General features: G+C 40.6%; 1 protein-coding gene and 1 long non-coding RNA gene across 3 annotated transcripts in view; one reads left to right on the top strand and one right to left on the bottom strand.

Moving 5' to 3' along the window:
• samd10b (sterile alpha motif domain containing 10b) overlaps positions 1 to 12,187 on the top strand; it is a 55,555-nt gene that overhangs the window by 10,795 nt on the left and 32,573 nt on the right. The gene's annotated exons all lie outside the window — the stretch shown is intronic.
• Positions 4,231 to 8,806, bottom strand: LOC144994099 (uncharacterized). Of its 2 annotated transcripts, none has more exons than XR_013657505.1 (4): positions 6,218 to 8,806; positions 5,306 to 5,956; positions 5,097 to 5,226; positions 4,231 to 4,921 (listed from the first exon to the last, which is right to left on the bottom strand). It is a non-coding gene; the product is annotated as an uncharacterized LOC144994099 (long non-coding RNA). The 2 variants fall into 2 exon arrangements; XR_013657504.1 differs by having other exon boundaries at positions 5,306 to 5,495.

The following is a 12,187-nucleotide window of genomic DNA, read 5'->3' as shown; positions in this document are numbered from 1 at the left end:
CTCAGTTGCTGGGTTTTCTAAGAACTTTAGTTCTTAAAATGTTCTAAATGCTGCTGCATTTAGTTGAAGCATTTGTTCATACACAAGTCTGCTTAAAGGCTATGTGTTATCTATGACATCAGAGTAATGATACTTTGGTTTAGTGGAATAGACTAGAAACAAGAGCTTGTTTGATTTTTAATCAAACGGCGGGCCACAGTAGGGTGGTCAACCCATGATCGTAAGATTGCAGGTTCGATTCCCGCCTTGCACACCCATGTGTCGAAGTGTCCTTGGACAAGACACTGAACCCCACCTTGCCTCTGGTGGTAGGTTGGTGTTCTGCGGTGCCGCCACCAGTGTGTGTGTGTGACTGGGTGAATGGGACTGTGACTGTAAAGCGCTTTGGACCTTCGAGTAAGGTAGAAAAGGGCTAGATAAGTGTACGCCATTTACCATTTACCATTTAATCCTAAAGGAGAGAATTAATGAAATCACTTCGACAATCGCGCAACATTAGAAGTGCCTGTGTCAGCATTAAGAAGCAAGTATGCATCAACACACATAAGCCCACATGTACACAAGCTGATTAATTGGTTCAGGGATCGCCCAAAGCGGTCTCCAGTTCATTGTGTTGTCCATAATACATTTACCATCACTACTAGCTAATTCTGCAAGTCAGGAGTGCTAAAGTCACTGGAGACTCAACCCTGACAGGACTCTGTGATGTACTTCCTGCAGAAAATGGGTTTTCAATCTTTTGTAGCTATTGTTTTTTAGAAGATTTACCATGTTTTGTGGATGGTATTTCAATAGGTCAGAACCCATGGGGTTAACAAAATTAAAAGTGATCGTTTTAATGTGCAATCTAAAGGGTTTCCTAGTTTCTTTCATGGTTCAAAGATTTGCATCTGTAATGGTAGTAGTTGTGTAACTGTGTACATGAAATGGACGTGTGCAAAAGCAGCCATAACTGAACCACAAGTCGAAACTGCTATTCAGACAATGCATCTTCATAGCCATACACGTGCTGCAGAAACAAGTAAAGCTGATGCATTGGAGCTGTAGTATCCACGCTGCATTGTATTTTTCTACATCTATCACATTAATTGCAAATTCATTTTCCTGTTTCTAATGTTTTGAACCTCAAGAAACCTGTTTTTGCTCCACGTACAGCATACTCAATGCAACATCTTCTGGGCTTAAAGTCATCATGTACATTAGCCAGAGCTCCAGACTAACCTTTTTCACTAGGAGCACAGTGGCCCCCAACTGAAAATTTTAGGGGCACAACCAGAAAATTTAGGGGTGCATACCGTAAATCAACATGCTAACCAAATCTACTAATTTCCACTGTATTACTAATAAATACTTTAATATAAGATTAATAATAGATGCAAAAATTACAATGTGCTGTTTCTAATTCAGTGTCACATTTTAATCTGCACTTTTGAAGATGCAACAACAAGGTAAACTGACAAAAGCATCGCTGTCATGACAGTACAAATAAGTAAAGAAAACGGATGGAAATGTATGTTGGTGACACCAAATAAGTGCAGCCAAGATGCACAATAAGCGTGTTTGAGATCACCCAGGTGGACTCAACGCTGCACAGATCACCTGGTGTGTGACGTATATTTTTGTTGTTGCTCCAACATCACCTGTCAATCATTACAAAAATATCACGAGAAAGGGGTGGGAGCAAGGCCCCAACCTGAGCAAACGCAGCTGAAAATTTAGTACTGCACTGACTGAAAGCTGCCCTGATGACTACAAAACAATGCATTATGGGACATGTGTCCTGATGGTTTTTGTAGTTCAGTGATCAATCAAAAAAATTTAAAATACCAATTGATTAAAAAAAGGCTACATACATTACAAAACATTCAAATAAGTATAAAATATATAATAACAGATCATACTGAGGGGGAGAGGAATATTAAAACTAAATTGAATGGTAAGGACAACTCCAATTTCCTGTTGTCCTTCATTCACCTTCACCCCCCCCCCCCCCCCACCCCCTGCCTGGTCTCCCCAACGATCCAGGCGCGGCGCTGGATCATCTTAAACACGTCTATCGTTGCATTTTCCCCAACGTGTTTTCAGTGTGTCTAAGACTAAATCTTGTCACTCGCACATATTTAAAGTTCAAGCCCCGTTAGCTGTCACGCATGTAGGTGTGGGACATTTATTAACCTCAGCTGACCATCTCCCGCGGGAGCGGTGAGCTGCCCTAACAGCCGTGCATAAACCGTTTGTGGTCGGGGGTGACACGCCGCCGTGCGCTTAACCAAAACCCTAAAGGTTGTGCGACCCAGAGAAAAGTTCACCACGGACTGCATGTATGTAGAAAATTACGAGCGAATAAATACGTTCTAAAGAAAAGTAAAGAACTCCTTAATGGGGGCTGTCAGGTTTCCTGCTTTCAAACCCTGTCATTGTCACGCCCCCAAGAGTCATATACCCCACTGTGATTGGTTGGTCAGCTCCGCGCACGACAATGAAAAAGTGTCTTACATACAGACTGGCGGGCCGCATTAAAATTAAACTGTCATATTAAGGCGGGGGCCGCAAAATATCATCTTGGGGGCCGCGAGTTTGATACCCCTGCTTTTGACTCTGGCCCTGGTACACTAGCCGCAGGTCGAAAGAACGAATCAATAGTTCGCTTCCTCATAGCTCAGACGCACATATCAGTTTGTGATGATATTTGTCTCCGTTTCCTTCCCACAGATGTTTATGCGCGTGCGAATATCTCTAGGCCCCTCCCCCTACACGCATTGTAGCCACTCACAGTGGCTTTCCCTATTTTTCTCACACGCGTTGGCCGCCTCACAGACATGCATCACGCGAGTGTGTGCTCGCGTTAGTGTGTTTGTCTGCCTGCGTGTATGAGGTGCCGTGTAGGACATTATTCAGAATTAGCATTCATAAACACATGTGAAATCTCTCACACACACTAGTGAAATGCTTGTATACATACAACTGAAAATGTATTCTTTCACATACACATGTGAAATCTCTCACATACACATGTGAAATGCTCTCACACACACTACTGAAAATGCTCTCACACACACTACTGAAAATGCTCTCACATACACATGTGAAATGCTCTCACACACACTACTGAAAATGCTCTCACATACACATGTGAAATGCTCTCACACACACTACTGAAAATGCTCTCACATACACATGTGAAATGCTCTCACACACACTACTGAAAATGCTCTCACATACACATGTCAAATGCTCTCACATACACATGTGAAAATCCTCTCACATACACATGTGAAAATGCTCTCACACACACTATCCAAAATGCTCTCACATACACATGTGAAAATTTCAATAGAAACGGAAGGCATTTCAGTAGAAACAACGTTTTTTTTTTTACTTTATTGTTAGAAACGAAGTTGGTCGACTGAAGGCATTTCAGTGGAAATGAACCTGTGTCCGAATTCCTGCCCTGATCCCTAACTACTAAAACCCTATATAGTGCAGAACTATTTATAGTTCTCTGAATTTAAAAGCAATTCAGACACCCGTGCTCAGTACTTTTTTCTTTTGGGTGTTGTTCATAACGCGCTTGACACGGAAACAAAGTGACGCATTACCACCTGGTCTGGAGGCGAACTACTCCTATTTAACGCGGAGAATGACACTTATTTGTCAGAGTAAAAACATAATAAATATGAACATTTTACAAAGACTATTTATGAATCTGCTGTGTTGTGATCATGGAAAACGTGACTGATTTATAAATAATTAAATTACAAACACTTTGGTGTTGATTTAATGTATTTGTTCATAAATAAACCCCCAAGTTATTTTTTCATGCCAATATTTATTTTGTTTTTGTGCCACTGAACGATTAACGGGCTCTTGCAAGGAGGCATTTTTTTCTGTAGTTTTCTTACACCCTACTGAAAATGGCTTTGAAAATGAATCTGTCCGTGTTCCTGGTAATAATTCAACCGTTTTTCGTGAGATCAAACTGAAAACGAGCAGATATGCAGCATCACAGGACGGCAAGGAGAAGCAGACATCTCAGAAGATTTCCTCTGGATGCCCTGACCAGACAGAATAACTTGTGAGTTAAACTTAAAGCTTTTTTTTTAGTTAAACTTAAACTTTAACTTAAACTTTGTTACTAATCATGCTCAAGGTTACACAGTCTGCTGGGTAAGAGTTTAACATTCTTTTTCAAGTGAGTTGTGTAGTCCAATTACATGAAACATTTGTGAGTTCAAAGTTTAGAATTTTTAATTCAGAGTCAAACCATATCACTTGTTTTAAACAAAAACAAAACAAAAACTTTCATTTTTAAAAGTTTAAATGAAAATCCAAAAACCCAGCCAAATAAAAACCACGAGATTTTCCAGAATTAATAAATACTTCATAATCTAAAATGTAAGACATCAAAATAAATAGAAACATTAAAAAAATGTGATTTAATTTCCTCAATGAAATAATTAATGTTGCATTTTCCAGGGTCTTCCACGTCTCTACTGCTTTACCAACACAAAGGTGTCTGTCCTGGCCCTTTACGCTGACGGTCAGTCCGACACAAGACTGGATTTTCGGTTGACCCGCAGGACCATCGAGCATCTGGGTCGATGGTCCTGAAGCATCAGCTTCGGGTTCCTCACACTCTGGGGGGTCACAGGAGACTGACGTCCTGGTGTTTCTTTTCTGGCTGGCGTGTGGCACATCTTACAGTGTGGTAGCCAGAGTCTTTGACATGACACGGTCCACCGTGAGCGATGTTGTCCACAGGACGGCAGACCGCATCCTCCAGCTGATGAGCAGGGTCACCCAGCTTCCCAGTGGGAATGAACTACCATAAGTCGCCTCTGGATTTTAGCAGCTCGCTTGGTCTTTCTCCTTCCAAAGGGTCACAAGGAGCATTGATGGCTGCCACATAAGAATAAAGGCCCTAAAAGAAAATGCAGCTTGTTATTTTAACAGGAAGCTTTTTTATTCCATTAAAATGCATGCTGTATGTGACTCTAATGCCAAATTTATAGATATTTTTGTTGGGAATCCAGGATCAATCCATGATTCACGGGTTCTACGTAAAAGCCCAATTTATGTAAATCAAACAAACCCACCTGAAGGATCCTTTTGGGTGATGGTGGGTATCCCTGCATTGCACATCCCATCATGCTGCTGACACCCTACAGGGAACCCATGAGGAATGCCATTGAGGCAGTTACAACCAGAACCACTCCAGAACACGCTCTGTTGTGAAGAGAGCATTTGGTATGATAAAGATGAGGAGGAGAGCAATATTTCTGGGGGCACTGGAAGTAAAACCAACCTTTGCAATGAAAATCATTGCCTGCAGTTCAATTCTGCACATTCTGTGCATCAGCAAAGGCGACTGCTTAGCCACAGATGTTGAGCCACAGCAGGACAACACCAGGAACATGCAGGACGAGCAGAGTCACGTCTGTCTGCAAGGACAAATCTTTGCTTTCCTTTCAGCTCCAACTGTGACACACATGACTCTAGAAGACCAGGATTATTGTTAACATGTATAAAAATAAATATTAACATATAAAACGAAATTCTAAATATGTACATCTGATATTTATATGAAAATCCTTTTAAGATTGTTAAAAATAGCTCAGATTTAAATAATACATGTAAATTATTCATTTTTGTTCATACATTTATTAAACAAATTGGAAAAACAATGGCTGCATTACATTTTAGAACAATAATTTCAACTCAAGTAAACTTAACAGACTCTCCTGTCGCTGTTCCTCCCTTCTAGCCCTTTCCTCCTCTCTCTTCTGGGTCTTTAACATAAACCTTTAACCCAGTACGACAACGATTAACCGTTTATTAAAATGAAGTCAAATCTGATCATATGTCTCTACCCATCTGGCACGAGCTAGCTTGAAAACAAACAGGCTATCTTTCTCCATCCGCAAATGGATCGGATTTTCCTCATCCTCGTCTGTCCCTACATATATGAACACATTTAAAACATGTGTTAATAACTTGTGACTACGGTTAGAAGTCACTGCTTTTTGATGTAATATCTAGCGTTTGTTTTTAGCCTTCGGCGCCAATTCGCGTTAGCGTTAGCTTTAGCATTACTGAAATTGATGAGCTTCAAAACAATCTAGGTTGTTGATTGAGAATATAACATATTAAACACATCATCTTAAGTATTTACAAATATATTTTACAACAGATACTGGATATTTTTTAATATACTTACACGTTTCGGTGGTTTTCCTTGCGCAACCGGCTGCCATTTTCGAATGATTCAGACGAATGATTATCTCGCGATAATCAGCCAACTTCCGTTTCTACTGAAATGCCTTCCGTTTCTGTCGAAAATTTCAGTAGTGTATGTGAGAGCATTTTGGATAGTGTATGTGAGAGCATTTTCACATGTGTATGTGAGAGGATTTTCACATGTGTATGTGAGAGGATTTTCACATGTGTATGTGCGAGGATTTTCACATGTGTATGTGAGAGCATTTTCAGTAGTGTATGTGAGAGGATTTTCACATGTGTATGTGAGAGCATTTTCAGTAGTGTATGTGAGAGGATTTTCACATGTGTATGTGAGAGCATTTTCACATGTGTATGTGAGAGCATTTTCAGTAGTGTATGTGAGAGCATTTTCACATGTGTATGTGAGAGCATTTTCAGTAGTGTGTGTAAGAGCATTTTCACATGTGTATGTGAGAGCATTTTCACATGTGTATGTGAGAGATTTCACATGTGTATGTGAGAGCATTTTCACATGTGTATGTGATAGATTTCACATGTGTATGTGAGAGCATTTTCACATGTGTATGTGAGAGATTTCACATGTGTATGTGAGAGATTTCACATGTGTATGTGAGAGGATTTTCACATGTGTATGTGAGAGGATTTTCACATGTGTATGTGAGAGCATTTTCACATGTGTATGTGAGAGCATTTTCACATGTGTATGTGAGAGATTTCACATGTGTATGTGAGAGCATTTTCACATGTGTATGTGAGAGATTTCACATGTGTATGTGAGAGATTTCACATGTGTATGTGAGAGATTTCACATGTGTATGTGAGAGATTTCACATGTGTATGTGAATGAATACATTTTCAGTTGTATGTATACAAGCATTTCACTAGTGTGTGTGAGAGATTTCATATGTGTTTGTGAATGCTAATTCTGAATTATGTCCTACACGGCACCTCATATGCGTGCGTGTGGGCTCGCGTCTCATTGATTATTTCATTGATCATTGACGTGCCCCTTTTACGTTTGTTGTATTAAAAATACGGAGGGTGGGGGAGGCAAATTTACTGGTAGCACATGTGTGACTGGATGTAAAATTTAGTCGCACACTCTCAAATTTTGGTCGCGAAATGCGACCATTTGGTCGCAGTCTGGAGCCCTGTTAGCTGTTGACGTCCTGCTGGAGATGCTTGAAACTTGAAAAACTTAAAAAGTTCTGCAAAAAATGGTCCTGAAAGTCAGCGCCATAGAATCATCAGCTGCTGCTACCATCAATTACTTTGGCTAAGATTGTCGCTGATTGAACAGATTTTTGAAACATGTCTTGCAGAAGATGGTAATCTGTTTTTATGTGTGTGTGTGTGTGTGTACGTGTGTTTGTGTTTAAGTTGGCTCTTTCTCCATTTTGAAGGGGAATGTTTGCCAGAGTTACAAGAAAAGATGCTACACACTAAGCTGTTAAGCTGTCAGTTGCTGTTTTTTTCCCATCTCCATACAAATCAAGAGCTGCAAAACGGGGTGTGTAGATGCGATTAGCTTTGTAAGTGTTAAAAAGGAAGAATAATACTAATAGATGTGGGACAAGGCTTCAGAGGGAATGAAAAATCAAACCTTTTCTAATATCGTTCATCCTGGATAAGAAGCACCTTCAGAGATTTGATATTGAGTGACGTGTGTATTTGCCTTAACGTGTACATCAAGGCTGCTTTCACTCCCTCTTTGAGTCCTACCCTAAACAGCCTACTTTGTACCAGCAGCTGCCCCAGGAATGCATGGGAGAAAACAAGAACTACTGTGTGTGTAAAGGAGCCGTAATTGGCATGTCCATCTAACTGAAATGACTGGGCAGTGTTGCAGACAAGGAGTGGTGGTGATAACAATAATTAAGCTGTAAGAGTCTGAGCTCCAATTCTCACAGTTGGATGCAGAGATCCATAGACACAGGTGAGACTGCAGCAAATAGATGCAGGAAGACAGGCCAGTGTCCCACTGCTGTGAGCTAATTATTCTTACTGCCAAAGGAAAATGTAGCAGGCTTTACAAGACCTTTATTGGAGTGTGAACACACACCAATCCCAATCCCCAAAGAAGACACCTGCTGCAAGCCGAATCATGGTTTTGTTAGATTACTGTGGAAAACTGAAAAGTCATGACTTTAACCAAAGCAAGAAAGTTCATTTGGCCTTCATTGTCCAATCAAGCTGTAGACTGCAATCAGGCAGCATGTCCTCTCCTAAGAAAACATAAAAACATACCAACCTTGTCCTCACAAAATCACCACAGGGGTTGACAGGGAATCGAGCAAGAGCAGGTATTTAAACGAATGAAAACCCTTATCATTTTATTTTTTGTGTCTAAATTTGAAAACCTCTGTGTTTTTTAAATGCACCTACAAAACGATAGGGTTTGAGGTTTGGAGTTAGACAAATTTGGCTGTTGTGTACCTAATGGTGAGTTTAACATTTTCCTTGTGTTAATGAAAATGTTATATTTAAATTAATACAGATATTGCTTCAACTTTTCAAGTCACATTATGGCACCACTGTAGTAGAAAAAAAAGAGTAAAGAAAAATAAATAAATAGCGAATAGAAAGTTCAATGAGCTGTCACCCACTCAGTGTGTGAAATTAGTTCTTAGTATTAGACCTACTGCATTTCCTGATATTATGGTGAGCTGCAATTACAGCCTAGCTCAGAGACCATTTGGTGGTACAACCCCTAATGCAGGCGTGAGCAAACTACAGCAAACCCGTGGGCTGGATCCGGCCCGCCTCCATGTTTGCTCCGGCCCACTGAACAATATCAGAGACTCATGTTTTTTGTTTTTTTGTTTTTTTAAATCTGGCCACACGATCAAGAACGTGACATTTTATTCCACCTCTCTGCAGTCTGTGTCCCGATCTGAAACCCTCTAAAATCTCTGTCAAATAGAACAGAAGACAGTCTTCCCTTTCAACGTGGCAGTTCATCTTTCCCGGTTTAGCTCATTCTTTTAGAGCGATAATGCTGCCTTTTTTAAAGAGTGCACCCTGTTCTGTGTCCTGATTGGCTGGAGACCTTGTCAATCAATCTCCTCTGCCATGTCTCCTGTGCAGAAACGCGGAGCTCTGCAGATCTACAGAAATCTATGAACGATTAGATTTGTTTTAAAATATAATTTTCAATCCAAATGTTTTTGTCCAGATTCCATGTTATTTTCTTCTCACTCCATGCATCTGCTCCTGGTACGGCCCTTCTATCCAATTTTAGTACCCTATGTGGCCCGCGATTAAAAAAAATTGCCCACCCCTGTCCTAATGCAACCCCTATAAATGAGTGTTATGCGGGGGGTTGGGGGTGGGGGCGGGGGTAGAAGGCTTCATTTTTAGAGTGTTTGGTGTGACCCAACTGTGGATTCAAACCCACAATCTCCTCATCTCAGGTAAGACACTCAGCCCCTGAGATGCAACATGCTTTAGTTCAGCAGCTAAAATCCATTTTTGACTTTGAGGGGTCACGATTTTAACCTTGTCAATTTCACTTTTTGACTTATTTGTCAATCTCAACCATCCAAATCACGTTAAAGATCAACTAACTGTTCTTCACCATTAAGATCAAAAGGTACAACTGGTACAGTTCTAGTGCCTTTTTGTGGAACCAGGACATTTGGTACTTTCACACATTTGGACAGTGGAGGCCTGGATGCTTATTGGCAGGGACTCTGTTTTCATTTCTGTGACTGGAGGAACCGAACTTGGTCAACTAGAAGTTAATAAAATAGACAAACCGGATAAACCGGTTTGGGAAAGATGTCCAGCTGTATTTGCCTCACCCCAATTCTTCTTGGTGCCCTAATACATTAATGGGAACAGGTGAATCTATGGTTGAACTTGGCAGCTCCAAGACAAGCTTCAGATGTGAATGAGATTTTGTGAACAGGGTGTTCTTGAAAAGAGTTTGCTCTCATTAAATTTTCCCTGTGAAGTTTAAAGTTAAAGAAAAAGAAGAAACACGCAGACATAACTGCTGTACTATATTTTCCATGATGGATTTGTCCTACTTCTGTAAGAGAAACATTTGCCAAGCTTTGAAATTACAGCTTTTTTCAGACAGAGACTCTGATGCGTGAGAAAAAGACAGTGACATGGTGTTTTGCTCATATTTTATGGGTCCCCAGACACACTGCAGCGATGTAGTTTAGTCCAAGAGCAAAGTAAAAAATAAAAAGAGTCTTTTATGTGATTTATCCCTGAGTAAATCTTGCAAAGTTCTGCACCTAACCAGACTGTTGCTTGCTGAGAACGCAAAGAGAGAGCATCTTTGTGTGTCACTTTATTCATGCCAGCGGCTGTGCAGGGACATTCAACTCACCTGTCTGTTCCATATAACCTGAGAACCTCCAAGTGGCCCCCTGCCACGGCTTTTATATATTGCTCCACCTTTTCGCTTCTTTTCCTTTTCTTTCATCTTTTTCCCCCCCAAAGGGTAGATTAAAAGAGGCTTATTTGATCTAAACAAATAGTAGACTTCAGAGCTCCGTTAAATTTCAGTTGGCTTACCACCGTCACCGTGGTGCTGGAAAAAAGACAAATTTGCAGCAACTATGAAGTCTGCAGAAGCGAGTTACTTTTAATACCCACAAGGCACCACACTGGTCAAATGAGTTGCATCTTATTGCTTCTAACTCTCAACACTCACAACACTTGTGTGGACTTACAGTATCTTTGGTTGGATCAGTAGCTAGAATCAGTAACCACACATATCCAGATTCAGGTTTATCTGCCAGATAGTGTGCCATATTCTGCTGGCAGTTTGCTTTTTTGGATAGTTTATCGTGCATAAAAAACTACAAGCTAACAGTCTTTAATAGGCTTTCTGATCATTTCTTGAATTCACAAACATAATGGCAGAATTATCTTTATTCTTCTCAATTGTTATGTCTCTTGATCTTTTGTAATTGCATTCCCAGTGGTCTTTTAATTATAGTTGTGCAGTTTTTAGGCAATATCAAAAAACTTGTGTCGTTTTCTAGGACATAGTGTCTGCAGAGCGGCAGAAGTTCATCAAAAATTTGCCTCTGAGTTGTGGGCAGGACTGTTGCCGTGGAGTGAGCCTGCCCTCATTTCCCATCAGCCCTTTGGTTACATTCTCTCCTGCTAACTTGCAGCCCCTCACAGTCCCAAACTAACATCAGTGGTGCAACAAAAATGGTGAGCAATGTTGAAGCTATTCAGCCAGACAGTTTTGAGCCAGACGCCAGCTCAGGGGAGGAAAACAAAGACGTACATAGATCTAGTCGTCTGCAAGCGGAAAGGAGCGGAGCAGGGGGCTTGCGACCTGCCAACAGCAGCCCCTATGTCACCGCTACAAGCCTTTTCCAACTGCTTTTTTTATCTGATCCTGATTAACAAAGATTTGAACAAAGAAATACTCTGATATGCAGTTTTAATTTTAATTTGTTTTATACATGTCCTGAATCATCAGGAAATGCCCCAAGAACATGTCAAAAACACCAAAAGCAATTTTTTCATTGGAGTGGATCTTTAAGATTCTAAATATTTGACTCTTACATTTGACCATTTTCACGTCACCAGTTTCCTGCCCATTCCGTAAGCCTATTTTCTCCCATTTTTTTTATTTTTTATCTTGGCTAGGCTCTAACTCCTTCCTGGTCGATCTAAATAGATAACTTTTTCAGTGCAGCAATCTTCCAATGGTCTTTTACTCACTTCACTATTTGGAAACACGTCTTTGTTCAATAATGCAAATGCAAAAGCCTGTTTCTGTGTGGATGTGGATGTGTGCACTTTATAACTTACTGGTTATGTTCGCCAGTCCACACTGCCCTGATGTTTCTTCCCTAATATGCCACACTACCCCATGAGCACTGACATGCATTAGCCAACACGGGAGGTAACTTGCGTGACAACTGTGGTTTAAAAGCCCTCCATAATGTATTGAATACTGAAGCCCTGC

This window comes from Oryzias latipes, chromosome 7 (assembly GCF_053564925.1).
Source record: "Oryzias latipes strain Hd-rR chromosome 7, Olatipes_Hd-rR_3.1".
Classification (NCBI taxonomy): Eukaryota; Metazoa; Chordata; class Actinopteri; order Beloniformes; family Adrianichthyidae; genus Oryzias; species Oryzias latipes.
The sequence above is the reverse complement of the archived record's forward strand: the minus strand, read 5'-3'. Positions and strand labels throughout refer to the sequence as shown.